We start from the raw sequence: 17,779 nt of genomic DNA, 5'->3' as shown, positions 1-17,779 counted from the left end.
CTTCCTGGTCCAGAGCAAAACTCTATTTGTGATTATTGATATTTGATTGAAAACTGAGTTGCTTTAAGGTCATACGACACTTGTTTAGTGGAGATGTAGCTGTGCCTATTAGAGAAGGAGAAGAGGCACTAACTGAAGATACCCCAGGTCATTATATGGCAATAAATGTAGGGCTCTGCACATGTATTCGGCTTGGTCAGTGGCACAAGACCACAGAAAAAGAGGGTGCATTGAGGTTTCCACGTTATGGCACATTTAATCTGAGGATTATTGAAAACTTGAGGAGAGTATTATATGAGATTAAACCACCTCCTAGAACTCCATTGTATGAGGCACTTAAAGCTTGGGAACGTGCTGCTGATGCTAGAGAGAAAGAGAAGTATCAGGGAAGAGCTAAAAAAGCAGTGCTTACTTATGTTGATGTTAGATAGGATGCTGAACAAAAGAAGTTGAGAACTGACATCATAGAGGGAGTTAGATTGTTCCCTGCCTTAACCAGTGAAGCTTTCAAGAGTGAGAATGAAAAGAAAAAGGACAAAAAAGCATAAGATGGAGAGCAAAAGAAGGTAGATGAAATGAGTGAGTTCAGTGACAGTGATTCTAGTGACAGCCTTTTAAATGCATTATTTCAGAACCTCCACCTCCGTGAAAGAAGACCCGAGTGGAGGGTGGAAATAGCACTAATGGTGGTGGGAATCTTGGATTAGCTACTGCCCCAATAAATGTGAATCCTGGTTCAGCGGGGTTACTCTAATGAATGTGCATTGTGAAGTGATAGGAGAAGGTTCAGGAATTCGTGTTCCTCCTAACTCTTCCATACCAAACAGTAATGATGCTATTACTGTCCCAGTTACAATTGGTCCTCTGGTCCCCATGTAAAAGCCTGATTTCTCAGGAAAGACAACTTATAATTTGGACACCCCCGGCACAGCAAGCTCTTCAGGCAATGCTGCTGTAAGTCCTTATATGAGAGGATTTGGTCTTCTAGTCCAAACAAACACCAGCTCTCCATGTATGGTGAGTGCTGATTCAACTTTGAATCATACATGTTGCGGTTTCATAGGTACATTTAGGAAAATGCCAACTTCTGGTTCACTTGTATGGAAGCCACCTGTAAATTTCAGTAGCGGTTCCCATGGAGATGGGAATGTGTCTAATGTCCCTGTGGTGTCACAGAGTCTCAGTGCTAAAAAAAATAGATGAGTGGGTGAAAGCTTTTAATACTCCTGTGATTGACCCAGGAGATTTGAGTTGAGTCAGGGAATGATTCAGTCACCTCTGAGAGAGAACTTTATTGGCTGTTGCTAAATTGAAGTTAGAATTAGACAAGATGATTAGCAGGAATCTTGAAATGGCCCATTTAGACTCTTATAAAGAAAATTAGCTTACCTATACATGTAGGGATATTACCTGATGTGCAGGACAAGTTTATGACAAACAATCTGAGTTGGCTCAAAAATATCACACAGACTTGAACAAGACCAAGGCCTTGCAGAGGAGGTATTGTGTATGCTTTAATGAGGAAGATATAGCCTGTATGAGAACCTCAGGGATGCAGATACAAATTACAGAACAAATTCAGAGCATTAGAAAATGGAATGAGTTGGACAAATGGGAAAGTCAATGGGCAAGAAAGAAAGAACCAAAAAGACAGACAGTGGAACCACCTCCTCTTGTACAAGGAAGGGTAAGCACATCAAATTCCTTGTTAAGGGACCTGCCAAGTGGAGGTTACATTGATGTGCCTTGGTGCAGAAGTGATCTTGGATCATTCACTAATGACTTTCCAAAGCTGAGGGAAAAGCCAGGAGAATACTCTGTTTGACACTGTGGGCGGAGTGTAAGTTAGCCATTGAATGGCCTGAAAAAGAACAGATGAGGAACCCAGTGACCAAAGGCCTTTCTCCGTTGGTGATGAAAAAGTACCAGCAAGTGATGACATTTTTAGGTTCAAGTGAAAGGTATCGGCCAAAGATATTGATTGGGTTAGGATCGCCAGGACAACTCAGGAACTCAAAGAGTCAATTCATGCTTACTACAATAGATTGTTTCAGGCACTCAAGCAGTATAGTGGAATGGAGTTCTTGAACCGAAGGATATGGAACATTTTGGATTGAGGTTTGCGACAAGATTGAGACCTGAATTTAGCATGATGATTGAGCAGCATTTATTTTGTTGGCAGAATAAATCAGTTGATAACATTTTGAGATATGCAAAGTACTGCAGTGATGAAATAAAGATGAAACAGAAAAAAACGAAGGAGAAATTAATGGTTGCTCAGATGAAGGCTGCTCAGAGAAGTAGTCAGATTAAGCCTTTTGTAGGGAATGTTGGTACCATGCAAGGAGTGCATCAGCAGGTAACTACTACAATGCAGGGTAGAGGTCAAGGTGTCCCAATGGATTCCTGTATAGGGATGGATGTGGATAGTCTGAAGAAGACAACCCTTGTCATTATTGCAAGAAGTAGAGGGATTGGACGAGGGAATGTCGTCTCAACCCACCTAACTAACTCCAGAATTCAGGGTTTGAAAAGACCCAGAGTAACAATCTCATAGAGATGCAAAATGTGGATAGATAGAGAGGGCAGAATTTCGATGTACCACAAGCTCAAATGATTCAGGATCCACAATCACCGATTCCATAGTGAAATGCCCTAGATTTAATTCTAATCAAGTTCCAAACATGAATTCAAATGTAGTTAAAGAAAATAATCCCTTCCAACAGGTCCAGTGTTAAAGACCTCTGTTAACTATGGCTCTGATCACTTAGCCTGATGGTGCCTCAGGGGGAGGAAGATTGCGTACTTGACGCAGTCTTGGAGGTAGACCAGAGTGGTCCATTCGTAGATCGTGAAGTCAATGGCCGTTCCGTGTCAGTATTGGTTGACAATGGTGCTACCCGTGCTACACTGAGAACAGTGAAAAATGGTTCATGTTATAGGCGGTGCAAATAAACAAATGACAACCCCAGAAACGTCAGACGTGCCTGTGAAAATAGGGACTTCTGAGGAGAATCACTGATTTGTGGTGTGTAATTCTAGTCCAGTGAGTCTCTTGGGGAAAGACCTTCCTTGCAAGCTCATCTGTGTCATTTATTGCATGTACAAAGGTGTAGAAATGCAGACTCATGATGCAAATGTTTTCTTCAAATTAGCGAATGATGGTTTTTAAGTTGCAAAGTTTACCATGATGACCATTGATGACCATTGATGACTTGGCGCCAGACCTTAAAGACGTAGTCAGGTCTTAGGTTTGGGATTTTTCAGGAAATGTCATTGGTTTGGTCAAAGGTGTTGAACCCGTTTGAATCACAGTGAAACCAAATGCTGGATATATGAGAATACCCCAAAATAATTTGACACCTGAGATGATTGCTGAAATAAACCCTGTAATTGAGTCTATGATCTAACATGGTGTGCTGATAGAGATCATGGGGAGGGCACACAATTCACCCATTATGGGCTTAAAGAAGGCGGAGGTAAATATTGCATTCTTCAAGATTTGAGGAAAGTGAACAACATTATTGTTTCCTGTTGTCCCATCGTACCAAATCCAGCTGTGATTTTGTTTCAGGCCGAGTGGTTCTCTGTTATTGATTTGTGCCTGGGACAGTGCCTCTTTGTGTTCCGGCAATCATGTTTTGGCATTGTGCCAAGTCCCACAATGGTACACTGAGAGTCCCTCCATATTCACTCAGACCCTGGTCGTGCCTTCTAATTCAGGGGTAGTCCAATATACTGGCGACCTACTGGTGGTGTTGATTACCCAAGAAGCCTGTAAACTAGATACTGTTGCATTGTTGAACCACCTGACTGAGAATAGACATAAAGTGTCCCCAAGCAAGTTGCAATACTGTAAGAAGGAGGTCCAATATATTGGACATCACATTGAGAAAGGAGCAAGGAAAGTGTCATAAGAGAAGATTTCAGCAGTTCTGAAAAACAATTTGCCAAATACCCAGAGAGAAGTCAGGATGTTTTGGGGAATGGTGGGCTACCATATCCAACGGATACCCAACTTTTCCCTAGTGGCCAAGCATTACAGAGCTTGACACACAAGGATGTGTCTGATCTGGTACCTTGGTACCATGGGATATCAATTACTTGATTGTCTTCCTAGAACTGTGAGAAAGTCCCGGGCATGCCCCAGCACCGGGAATGCCTGATTACTATAAGTCATTCGCATATTTCTGCAGTGAGAGTAATGGCTGCGCTCTATCAGTGCTTACACAGTTACATGGAAACACCAGAAGGCCTGTGGCCTTCTTCTCTGCTACTCTTGATCCCATTGCATCTGCGCTGCTCAGGTGCCCATACAGAACGCCCATCAGCTGCTGGATGCAGTTAATAAAACTATAGCAGAATTCAAAACCAATACGAGCAATCAAAAAACAACTAAATTAGCTCGAGATATAAAGAATTTTGATATTCTGAATACATATCCCAACTTAAGAGAAGACTTCAATAAAAACAACAATCCCAATACTCTTAACCTCCAATTTCAAGCAAGATCACGCAAGAAATGTATAACTTTTTCAGATACATCTTCTGAATCCGAGTCAGAGACACAAGGTTCTTACTCTACGGCACAACCTTTTTTAGGCAGAGGCAGCTGCAGAGGGACGAGAGGGGGTGGCAACCCCAGAGGTCAATTCCAAGATCAAAACTTTTTTCGAACCAGAAGGAGGGCCTACAGACGACAATAATGAGACCAGAAGATCCAATTCCCATCTATAATCTGTCTTCGCACCCCTTATCGCAAATAGAAAAACATGTGCTTATTAAAAGGATTGTCGGTTGTCCCTACTAGGAACCAAGACCCTGTAGAAAGTAAAATAGAAATACTGAAATTTCTCTGTAAGGTCAGACTAAGAGCGTTTTTTAGCTCAACTCCAACACAAGATGGAAACGAGGACAGTGGCCTTAGACCTAAATCTACTTTTCTACCAGAGAGAAATGACTTACCTGAGGAAATTAAAGTATTTGAAAATCTAGTATTGAAAGAACTAGATTCACTCAATTCTAAAAGAATCTATTTCAATGACAATTGCTCCAGAATAGAAAAAGAAGCCATCAATGATTTGGCTGAAAATAAAGAAATCACTATAAAACCGGCAGATAAAGGAGGCAGGATTGTGATCTTGGGTAAAGAACAGTACAATCAAGAAGCCATGAGGCAATTGAGTAACCCACTTCATTACCGAGAAATACAAGACGATATACCCAAACAGGTTAGTAACAAAATTGAGACACTTATGGCTATAGCAAAAGAACAAGGATGGATAAGCAAAAAATAACATGATTTTTTGAACCAGAACGAGGAAAGAATTCCTTGTTTTTATATTCTACCTAAGATTCATAAAAACTTAGAGCATCTAACGGGCAGACCAATAGTATCGGCTTGTGGCTCCATTCTAGAACCTCTTGCCCAATTTGTTGACGTTTTTATAAAACCTGCTGTAGCTAAGACACCAGCTTATGTAAGAGACTCAATGGATATTATCAATAAGTTAGAAAATCTAACATTTGAAGAGAATAGCCAGCTTTTGGTTACGTTTGATATCGAGTCACTCTACACTAATATCCCGCAAGACGAAGCAATCGAGATCATTAGAAAGACTTTGAATAATAATATCCAACCTCACACTCCCCCTACAGAATTCTTAGTGGAGTTAGCGACATTATGTCTGAAAAACAACTTCTTCAGATATAATGATCAGCTATACCGCCAAGTAAAAGGAGTTGCAATGGGTTGTAGCTTTGCCCCAGAGATTGCCAACTTGGTGATGGATTACTTTGAACATAAATGGGTCTACCCACAAACCAATCCTTATAGGAAACACATTAATCATTGGTTCCGCTATATCGATGATATCCTGATGATCTGGCAAGGGACGGAAGAAACTCTAGAAGCGTTTCGCGACTGGCTTAATCATCGTACAGTTGATTTCACATTTACTATGAGTAAAGATAAAGCCAAAATCAATTTCCTTGACTTATGGATTTGGAATAAAAACAGTAAACTAGCAGTCAGTTTATATAAAAAAACCACAGATCGTAACACTCTGTTACATTTTTCAAGCGGACACCCACGTACGCTTAAACAAAACTTACCTTATGGCCAATTTTTAAGAATTAGGAGAAATTGTACTGAAAAAACAGATTATTTTGATAATGCAGAAGAACTGATTAAGAAACTCATTGATAGAGGATACCCCAAAAAATTGGTTAAAAATGCAGCCAAAACGGCTTGGTTTACTCCAAGAGAAACACTACTGGTCCCAAAAGAAAAAACAAAAGATGTCCCTTTAACATGTGTGATCACATTCAGCCCTAAGGCAAATAAAATACGGTCCATTATTGAACGTAACTGGAAAATTATCAGTGAGTTGAATATAGACAAACCACTTTTTTCGTTCAAAAAGGCACGTAGCCTAAAAGATCAATGGGTTAAGGCGGCACAGAAACAACCTGAAAGAAAGAAAGATCTAAGAACTTTGTTACAGCTGCCAGCAATTCAAGGGCATTACAGATGTGGCAAATGTATAGCATGCCAATATACACAAGATACCAAAGAGGTTAAAATAAATGGTATAGTACATGTACAAAATGACTTTACTAATTGTAACACTAAAAATGTGTTTTATTGCATCGTGTGCCCATGTGGAAAAGCGTACATTGGACAGACCTCACAACCAATAAAAACCAGGATCCTTCAGCATCGGTCTAGAGTCAAATGTGGAGTTAAAGGAGCACCATTGGTCAAGCATTTTCTAGACTGCATGCATACAGCAGAAGATATCTGGTGGACAGTACTAGTGGCAATACAACCTAAACCGGATGGATCCACAATGACAAATAAACTATTAAAAATGGAAGCAAGGTTCATTGAGAGATTCCACACAGCTAAAACTGGACTAAATGATGATGATGAGATGTGGGCTCTAATTAAGTGAGACCTTTAATTCACTTTAAGTAGTTCTTAAAATTTATTGAGGTATTTTTGAACTTTAATCATTCCACCTTGTGATATATCCTGTTTATATTAGAATTTTAAAGTATAAGTGTAAGCTGTATATGTTTGCACTCACAGAATAACACTGTACTGTGCTTAATAATTCATAATATAATACCAGATAAAGTGGGTTGTTCTGTGAATGATATATTTTTTACCCAGCCTTTAGGAAATAGTACATTTTTTGTTTACAACATCCACAAGATGAAACAGGGATAAAGACGTAAAACAGAGCCCTCTGGTTCACAGATATACACAGCATGACACTAGGGGTCTATATCACTTATTCTAGTATGGGGAGTGTGTGGTAGAGATTGGAAGATAAAGAGTTTCTAGATTTTCTTAAGTATGGATGATGAAGGTACATTTAAGATGGCCGAAACGATAATATGAGATGGCCATTTGTTTGGGAACAGAGACTTCTAATTACAACAGACGATTTGAATTGACACCGGCGACGATATTTGCCAGGTAGATGTAGTTGAATATACACTTGCAACAAGGTCGGAGTAGGGTATTATGACTTGTTCTAAGATGGCCGCCGGTTTTTCGTTGTGTGCCGCTAATCGGCAGATGACCCACACAGTCAATTGTTTTGACGGCTGGTGGGCCTTGCTACTTTAGATGTCAGCATGCTACAGAGAGCGCAACGTCTCATAGCAACGATATCTACACGGAAGACGCGCTCCGAGGCAGACTTGCCGGACAGAAATTGACACGAGCAAACGCCGGACTCAGTAAGACGGCGGATATTCCTGACACTTTAGATTAGATTATTTTATAAGGCACTAGTTTAAGTGAGAATTCTGAAATAGGGTCTTTGGTGGTCTGTTCCCTTGCTTAGGCAGTCGGTATGAGCCCCGCTGTCATACTCCGTTTAAACAACATAAGTAGCATGGCTCACCGATCGAGTAATTAGAGGAAGATATACAGCAACTATTCAATTTTTTCTACAATTAAGGTAAAACCCTGCGGTTTTAAAGAGAGTGCACACTGTGATTGTTAATTTAGGCAATTTCAAATGCTGCTCAGTACTTAATTACAGCTAGATATATATTTACAATATGATTGATTGCAATGCTGGAAATACTGCTAAATTAGGCTAACAAGGCAAATAATGAAATAATTTAAAAGAAGTTATATAAAATATAAAATATTCTGTTGGCATTTAACATAAACCATTTATTTATTTATTTACTGTTGATAATATTTCTATACCACCTGTATGTTATTGAATGTATAGCTGAAATAATTTTCTGTCTGTTTGATTGTTTTTCTAGAATTGCTATTGCCCTTTTCCAGTCCTGATGAGGCCCTAAATCAGTAGGCCGAAACGCGTTGACTTCTTTTTATTGCAAAGGGATTGGGCTTGCCAAACAATGGACTATATTGCAAAGACTTAAGATGCACTATATCACGCTTGTGTGAAAGAAATACATAACGCGTTGATAGTTAAGTGCACGTAAAGCCCATTTCCTTAGCAAGTAGGAGTGGATCACACGTGGAGTTACGCAATAGTGACCACTATTTAAAGGCGTAGGGCACCACCTTTGGAGGTTTTTTATACTGTTAAACCTTAGATGTGGTCTATTTGTGAGTAATGTTTTGTTTATATTTATTTATGTGATGTGTATGAAGTAATGTATTATACAACCTTTTGCTAAAAAACATTTTTTGAAATAAATATGAGAAAGAAATAAACTCAGGAGTAACAGAATTAAGTACTGTTCTTTAAACGTAGGACTAAATTAGTCCCTACCTGTCGTTTTCTCTTTGATGTTGTATTGACCCTAGGCAGGTTAGGGTTATAGGGTCCCCCCTGGTTTTTGGTAATTGCTCAGGTGCCTTAAAGCCGTGGTGGCTGATAATGTTCGTCAGCAGGCATTGTGATGTCTAAACTAAACTGTAGCAACTTATTACAACTGAATAGATACATGATTGTGTTATTACAGCTCACTAGAGAAGACACAACCCGACTGTAATAAGGAAATTAGAGATGAGTTTTTTTACAGGGATTGTGGGCTCCTTTGTATTATACCGGAACTTTTGTGCTGAAGAGGCAGAAGTAAAGAAAAGTGCTGAGGTTCTAAATCTCAAAAACCCACGACATTGGTTCAATGTGAGATTGTCTCAGTTTACAATTAATTGAATATCAAATTAGTGTTTGCACAACATATAACCAATTATTTTGCTATTATTCAATCCTAAATTACAGATGGGCAGCCATATGTTTCTTCATTTCCATAATGGTAGGACTCTTCAATTCCATGACACATCGTTACACTATTGTTTGCAATGTATATTGTAGAAGTGGACAAAAACGTGGATTGGTGGCAGAGGTTCATGGGACCACTCACTGCCAACTCCTAAGAAAGGTTTGTTTAACTTTTAAACTCATCCTTATAGGAAAACAGACTGTTTGAAAAAAGCGTTTACTTCATTTAACAGCAATCACAGACAAGGTGGTCTGCTGATCCCAGCAGGCCACCATGTGTGTTAGTAGCCAATGGTATTGGGTTGAAACATACGACCTACCTCATGCATATTAATTTGGTAAGTTGAATTGCAACTCACTATAATTCAGTATTTTGATTTAAAAAACCTTTAGTACATAGATTGATTAGTAAAATAATAAATCTGCCCCCTAGTTACTGAAATAGCAGAATCATAATAAGTGCTACTTACAATGGAAGAAGAGCTGAATAAATGACATCAGGAATTGCATAAAAACATTACTTCAAGCACTTCAGAAAAATGGAAAACATTGTCACACCGCATTTTATAATTAATTACCAATCATTTTCTATTTATTATTTAGATTGCAACTTAGACCTTCATCCAGGTTGAGACTTTACAGTTTAACTTATTAAGAGGTTTGACACCTAATGTAGAAAGCTAGTTTGCAGTTGTCAAGTCTGCAAATTAAATAAATAACAGGGTCTGCCACCATAAAATGGCTTTTTGTTAACTCATTTACTGATGGGAAGGAGTATGTCAAAAACGTTTGTTGGTGAGTAGGTCGTGGTCCACGGGGCCACTGGCAACTCTCAAACAAGCAAACAAGAAATACCCTTTAGGTAAAATGCTCTGCATTTTTTTTAAATGCCTTTATTTAGAGTGCGACCACAAACATGGTGGTCAGCTGATGCTAGCAGGTCACCATCCGTGTGATGGCATCCAATCATAGTGAGTCATAACTTACAACCTACCTCATGAATGTTGATGAGGTTATGTTACGACCCGAAATTATTCAGAATTTTGCGTACCAGCTTATTAGTTTATAGGCTGGTTCACAAATTTCCTTTCCATTCACAAAAAAGTCAATGCGCAATTTGCAACCACTTTTGCAAATATGAATTTCATATATCAGGCCCTTAAATTCTAATTATCTTAGCCATAGGTCAAGATTTGCTCCTCTAGGATGTTTCTTTTAGCCACAGAAGCCCACGGATATTATGTTGGAGAAACCTTTGATATGGTGTTCTCTAAAGTGTCTAACAGCTGGACATATCTCATCCCTCCCACAAATCGTGTGAATGCGCTCTACAATCCTGATCCATAATTGACAGAGCCTTCTTCCCACATACAGCGGTCCACACAGCCACAAAATATATTATTAACAGTATATGTACGTCATTATCTTCCTCTTTTTGTCTCATTTCCCCTTCTCCTCTTTCTCTCATGCTCCTGCGTCTCCTGGCACATTGACTCTCTCACGTCTATCAGCACTGTGCTGTAAAAGTGCAGCTCACACAATATTCAGAATTTATGTGAGTGCAATGGATTGTTTAGAACCCAAACGGAAATTACTAAAAGACTAACCTTGTGTTTGAAAACGTCTTAGCAAAGTGACTGGAGCATATTGTACTTCCTGTGATGCATAAAATCATTTTTTTTCAAGCATTACTGCATGTGTTCATTGTGGTTGAGAACAAATCTATAAGCACTGGAAGTTAAGGAACAAGAAATCTGCTCGCAAATAAATTTCAAATCTGATATTTCTGAGGATGTACACTCTCAGAGCTCCAATGCTTTTCTTTTCGAGTTCCTGCATCAAGTCTGGGAATAGGGATTAGCTGTTGAAGGCAAGATGCTATGACAGGAAGTCCCTGTTGCTCCCAGGATCCACCGTGAGTTTGTGGCGAACAGGGCACCCTGTACCATCAAGAGGAGGGCTGCTTCCCGCCAACCGGAGATTCAAATTGCCACCATCTTTCATACTCTGTGGCGATGTGAAACATTTGGCCAGGAACACTGCAGATGTGGCCAGGACTACATTGTGTAGATCCTTTAAAGAATTGTGGGTACGAGAGCTGGCACAGACAATAGCAAGGTGAGCAGCAATCAGTTTCTGCCTGGAGTCCCTCTGTCAGGCCAGATAGGCTCTGGCAAGGATGACGGGAGGACTAGAACCCAGGGACGACCAGTAGGTTCTAGACATTGGTCCAGCTTTGAAGGACTTCCTGTTGAGTGACCACATAGTACTTTGCGGCAAGGATCCAGCAACAAGAGTATCCCTATGAGTGCACTCACCGTTGTTCAAAGCTGAAGCCTGAGAGACCGAGAACCTGAACATTTAGTGAAGTTGCATAAGAAAAACAGTTTGAGAGGCAAAATGGAAGAAATAATTTTTTTCAATCCTGGACACTCAATGAGCAGGGAAGATGTTGCGTTATTGGTGAATCGCTCAGGGGGAATCAGTGGTTTTGTTTCTTATCAGGGTATCACGCTGATTTCACAATCCACGCATGAGTTACAAAGTGCAACTAGCAGTATGGAAAAAAGGTGAATCAATAGATGAATCTCTAGTTACCACCGAAAAACAACTGAGTCAGCCAGAAAGGCAGATGAAGGTGTTGTCAACAAGCAGCTTAATTGTAGAAACTGTGTTCGAAGCTCTGAAGGCCTAAGAGAAGGCACATTGTGACTTCAGGCACAAGTTGATAAAGTAGACATCTTTTCACTGGAGTCAGTGTCCTGCTTTAGGGAATCCCAATACAGCTGTAAGGGGGCACGCTTATCATCACAATATCGAAGTTTGAGAGTGAGATCCTTCTTTGGACTCTCCCCTCAAGGCTGTAGTTTTGCAAGTGTATCGTATCACAACAAGGGCAATTAGGCCTAGAAGAACACTGATGTATGAACTTTGCACAGCCGAAGAGAGAGATGCAGGCGAAGAGAACAAGTGAGAGTTTTTATTGGAGGGTTACCATTCACTGATTATAGACGAACCCCACAACAACAGCTACATCAACTAAGATGCAATGAAAAAGAGCCCCAACACGGAAAATAGGTGGAACTCTATTGCACATCAGAAAACTTAAAATTATTTGCGAAAACAAAATGTATGTTTTCGGCTACGGAAAAGGGCCCCACGTATTTACACGTGGCATCAATCGCCTGTTTTCTTCAGTGCACTTCCATATGTGCAATGGGTGAGCACAGATATGGGTCCCATGAGCACTGTCCTGAAAATACTGGCTTTAGGTGATTTTGCTTATTTTTGTACCGGCTGGGACAACAAAACACCTGTGATGCTGGTAGAAAAACAGTCAGATGGAACCCCTATGTGCAATAGAAATTGTGCTATACTTCACTGATGAAGCCTAAATATTATGGACTCACTTTGGATTTGTGTGTGTCACACCAGAGTTACCTGGCCTGTCAGTTTGGGCTGAACTGTTCCTGTTGCAGCAGGATCAAGGCTGATGTTTTTATGGCTGGTCTCTATCTACAGTGGCATTGTGGGTGAAAAAAACTAAAGAGTGAGATTAATTCAAGCATTTTACCTACCACCTTTTTGTCTTCCTTTATGCAGGTCAAGGAGCAGAGGCATTTTTGACTAAGAAGCTAAAGAATGGTGATGAAACGGGCTACACTAAATCACAGACAGTTTGGGATGCTGTTCTTCATTGATGTAAGTGTGTTTTACCTGTGTGCCTTGCGGTGGTGGGGCCTACACAATAACAAGGGCAAAATATTCATCTACAAAATGGTTGCATCCATCGTAACAACTTCCACTATATTGTCAAGGTAAGAAGAAGATGTAGTGATAGTCAATACAATGGTTCCAAAGTTTTTGTTGATTGGTGCCTTAACCGTTATATTATGACATACAACCCCTTTCTAGGTATGAGTAATACACCACATTGAGAACAGTAGGAGGCAGGTGGATGACGGTCCTGTTAACTGCCTGTTTTGCTCTAGTGTTTGTCACGTTGAGAGCTGTTGACTTCCTGCTTTCTTTGTCCCCAACCCCTCCATTCCTTAGAAGTTGGCAAATCAGACGCAGTGTGTAGGAAAGTGCTTCTTTTGGACATGGTCACCCCCATCTTTTGCTCGCTGGTACTGAAGTTTTTCAACTGAGGTGTACTGGTTCCCTGCCAAACAGGTTCTCAGTGCCAGTGCTCTTTCTCAAAACAGGTGAAATGTGTACAATTGTCACACACTCTTCTACCGCTGAAAGACCCTAGCAGATGGTACTCCTGGTACCCAGTGCCTGGGTACTTGAGGGTCCCTAAGGTCTTCACCATGTATTGTGCCAGGCTCAGGGACCCCATAAAAAAGTTTCACACAGCATTGCAAACTCTGTGTCTTGGTGCAAGCCAGGCGAAAACACAAAATGACCCACACATGGTTTGCCATGCCCACTCACTGCATCTAGATATATATGTCACCCCTACAGCAGGCCTTAGAGTCCTAAGCAGGGTGCATTATATTTGATGTGAGGTCATATCGGCATGAGCAGAAATGCCCATGTAATGTCTAATTTGAATACTAGACATTGCAAGTGAGCAGGGAAGCCTTGTACTGGACACTCGTCAATTCAAGTTCCCCAGCTACATAATGGTGTCACTGACCCCCATGGTGTTTGGTATCAAACACCTCATGTTAATAAATCCAGAATGATGCCAGCCTTGGATTTATTTGACAGGCACCCAGAGGGCAACTTAGAGGTGCCCCCTTAAAACCTACTAGTCCCTTAGTGTGCTAGCTGACTGGTATCAACCAGCCTTCCACCACAAATATGTTTCTGACCCCCTGAAGGTAAGAGCCAGCGCTCTCTGAGGCCAGAAACAATGCCTGCTTTGGAGGAATGTGTTATCTACTCCAGCAGGATGGCTAGTGAATCGGCATACCAAGGCCAGGGGCTTCAAAGACCCTGCCCCATTTGGTATGTGGCCCCAGGCTCCCTCCAAACCTAAGAGCTGCCACCCCTTGCCCTGAGGCCCATTTGGCACCAGGACAGGTGAGAAAATAGTTATTCAGTAGGCGTATCCCCTCTTTGGTCTTGTCACACCTCTAAGGTGGGCTACCTAAAATGGACACTTGAGGAAAAGTTCTGCCATCTTGTTTTTGGTGGAACTTAGGGACAGAGTTATGCCCACTCCCCGCAGGAAGTGGTAATTTAGGGGGTGAAGTCACCCAAGAGGTAAGTAGCCCATTGGCTACTACCCTTCACTGCACTACAACACTCCTAAATTGAGTATTTAGGTGGCACCTTGACACCAGGAACTTAAATTTGTCTGACGCAAGCAGAAGAGGACAGAGAACAGCTGAAGAAGCGAGAACTGTGGAAGATTGATGGACTTTTGTCTCAAAACCCTACCTGCCTACCTGCTTCTGTCCCAACATTAATGACCTCCTGACTCGTCTTGCAGCTGTTTGGACTCCAAAAGCCTCAGAGGTTCTCCTGCACTTCGCCAACCCATCAGAATCTCCCTTGGAGTGGAGGACCCACTTCTTTGAATTCTGCAGCCACCAACTACAATGCCCAGTTAACCGTTCTGGTGACCATTAAGTCCACCAACGCAGCAGACACCCAGGAAGAGGTCACCAAGCTCCAGCAGGGCCCACCAATCTCCCCAACAAATGTGAGAAGATCACAGGACCTACCGGAGCCGAACTGCACCACTGCCTAGGGAACCAGACCCCTTGCAGTTACCAATGCTTGTCTGGGTCGTCCAAAGCCGCATTCAGAGACCAGCTGACGGGGACGTCAACATCTTAGAGGCTGTCCCTGAAAGTGACCCCTCTGCCTTGTTCTCCCCTCTTTTTGCAGGTCTCCCAAAGAACTGTGGGTGCCTTGACGCAGGAGCACCAATGACAAAGACCCGCTACACCCGAGCTCTCCAGCCCGGGTCCGTGACTACTGACGGTGTTCCATTGCTCCCAAAGCCCCCACTGACTGAGCCCCCTGTTGAGGGGCTCCCAGACTTGTCCCCAGGTCCCCCTTTGCAGTTTAGGTGGCTCCCTCCTCGTCGCCAACCCTGCAGTGCTCAAGGCAACTGACTCGACCAGCACCACTTAACCCAGACATCCCACTGCTGGTGGTCCTAGTGACCCTGCCCCCTAGCACCTGTCGACCTACAGGGGACCCCCTAGTACTGTCTGCAAGGACGCTCTTGTAGTAAAAGTACTTTAAAACCTTTACTGTGTTAAAGCGCATTTGACTAACACTATTACTTGTTAAATCACTACAACTGCAACAGTTCTTATCTTATTTGCAGTTTTCTGATGTTGAAACATTGTATAAGCAAAGTAACTATTTTTCTAAACATGGGTCTTGAATTCTTTCTTGAGTGTGTCTCATTTATTGACTATGTGTGTTCAACAAATGCTTAGCACTACCCTCTAGTAAGCCTAACTGCTCACCCACACCACCATTATTACTTTTACCCTTGTAAACCAATAAGGGTCACAAGTACTATCTGCATAATGTACCCCTGCATTTAGTACACTGCATAGATAGCCAGCTTCATGCACAGTGCTTTTGTTTGTATATTATGAAACTGGCTATCCCAAGAAAAATTGCATACAATGTAACCACTTTTGTTCCACGTACAGTGGTGTCTGTGGAAAGCTCTAGGTTGTAGAATTATGAGAGATTTGTTGAATGTATTGAGTTGCAAATTTTCTCCTTGTTTAATCTTAATAGGTGTAGGCTATGTGAATCATGTACAGCTGTAGTAAATGTATGAAATCCATTGTTCAGAACCCTATATGAATATGTTTTCTCGATGAAACAGCTGACCCTTTCCCACTTATCCTAGGAGGCAAATGCATGCTGGATTGCACTTCCATTTTCTATACTTAGCATTTTGATTAATTGAACTTGACTGAAGTCATAAATTATTCTGTACTTTATATGAACTTGCACACTGATTTACTGACAAATGGATTTGACTATGCGAGCCTGATTCCTATAAAACTGAAAATTCTCAAAAGAAACCTTGAAGGATTAAGCCTCTCTGTCTGTCATTCATGTAGGGCAAATTGGTTCTACATTTCTGTCAGCTGGAAGTGCCATTTAGAATGCTATAATTAATACAGGTCTAGCGGGGATTACCAAAATGCATATCAGGATTACATCGCTCCTGATCCATCCCGCACGCAGAAGGCAAGAACAGAGGTATTTGGTTATCAACATCTATTTATTTAATCCACATGAATTTGCTCTGTGGATCCTCTGAAATGATGGTTAGGGTGTATTGATGCATTTTAGCCAGATCACATAAGATTTCTAATGTCAGTACAATTTACATGGGAAAAACAAATATTCACAGGATGCAGGAGCATGATTGTGACTCAATTTCCGATGGAGCAAAACAAAAAAATGTCACATATTTGGCAATTTGCAACAGAAACTAATTTTCATTTTATTCTTATTTCTTTAATTTGTAGAGCTCTGTCTTTTGACGTGCCCAATTCAAACAAATGGCACAGTGTTCTCTTGCTTCTCTCAAAGGGTTTTCTGCTACTCCAATGTTCCTATGGAGTGGTGACAGTGCCTTTGTATAATAGATTACCTGAAATCTATAGTTTTATCTCTAGGAACCGGGAAGGTGGATAGTGAAGTAAAGTGTTAGTTGAGACTTTAGTCAAAACAAAGTCCCAACTAAAATCACATCAATTTTTAGGCCTGGCACAGAGACAGTTTTAGCTGTCTTGGCAATCCCATGTTTACAGAAATAATAATAAAAATACTTACAAAGAGGGGCTTTTGGTCAGCCCTCGTCATCCTCTGGTCAGTTTGCGCATCACTCACATTGCTTCCACCCAGTGTGGAAAACATTTGCTTCCACGTCATATGGGACATGGGTCAGACCACTTCATCCACTAGGTGTCTTGCACTTTGAGTGTAGGCATTTTGCTTGATCCCTTGTGTGCAGACGCTTACTGTTCATTGCAAACGTTTGACCGTCACATTTAGGCAGGTGCATTTATTAACTTTTAAACTTGTGATTTCTGCTGTGTATGATGGCAAAAAATGAAAACAAATGACACACATCCTAAAGCTAGACACATTGACTTCAACAATGCTTGTTTGTAAAGCCCTTTATTTAAAATGAACTCTTGATCCTAAGGGACATAGTTTTAGGCTTTCATTTTTCTTTTGATAGGATTCTGTTAGCTGAACCCTTAGCCTGCATCCTCAAATAGCTTTTATGTTGGCGCAAAATTTAGTGGCATGAATGACTAGTTTAGGTATGTTGGTACTAAGGCCTGAATTTAAGAAGGGCCTAGTGCTATATGTCGCCACATTCACATAATTTTTTTGACACTAATGTGGCAATATTATGGCAAAAACACATGCATTGCACCACTTTGTAACCCCCTGCACCACATTATGCCTGCGCCAGACATAATCTATGCAAGGGGACGTTCCGCCATTAGGGGGCCCGCAAAAATGGTGCAATGAAATCTAATAGATTTCTTTGCGCCATTTTTTGCACCATTTGTAACTCCTGCACAGAGCAGGCA

The 17,779-nt window shown here is 41.1% G+C and overlaps 1 long non-coding RNA gene across 1 annotated transcript in view; it reads left to right on the top strand.

The window, feature by feature from the left end:
- The window catches only part of LOC138260742 (uncharacterized), a 90,337-nt gene extending 77,436 nt beyond the window's left edge, over positions 1-12,901 (top strand). Inside the window, exon 3 of the long non-coding RNA XR_011198955.1 lies at positions 12,834-12,901. This is a non-coding gene — a long non-coding RNA (uncharacterized lncRNA). The remainder of the gene's footprint in view (positions 1-12,833) is intronic.
- Positions 12,902-17,779: the final 4,878 nt, after the last annotated feature.

The sequence above is a fragment of the Pleurodeles waltl genome, chromosome 10 (genome assembly GCF_031143425.1).
Source record: "Pleurodeles waltl isolate 20211129_DDA chromosome 10, aPleWal1.hap1.20221129, whole genome shotgun sequence".
Lineage (NCBI taxonomy): Eukaryota > Metazoa > Chordata > Amphibia > Caudata > Salamandridae > Pleurodeles > Pleurodeles waltl.
The sequence above is the reverse complement of the archived record's forward strand: the minus strand, read 5'-3'. Positions and strand labels throughout refer to the sequence as shown.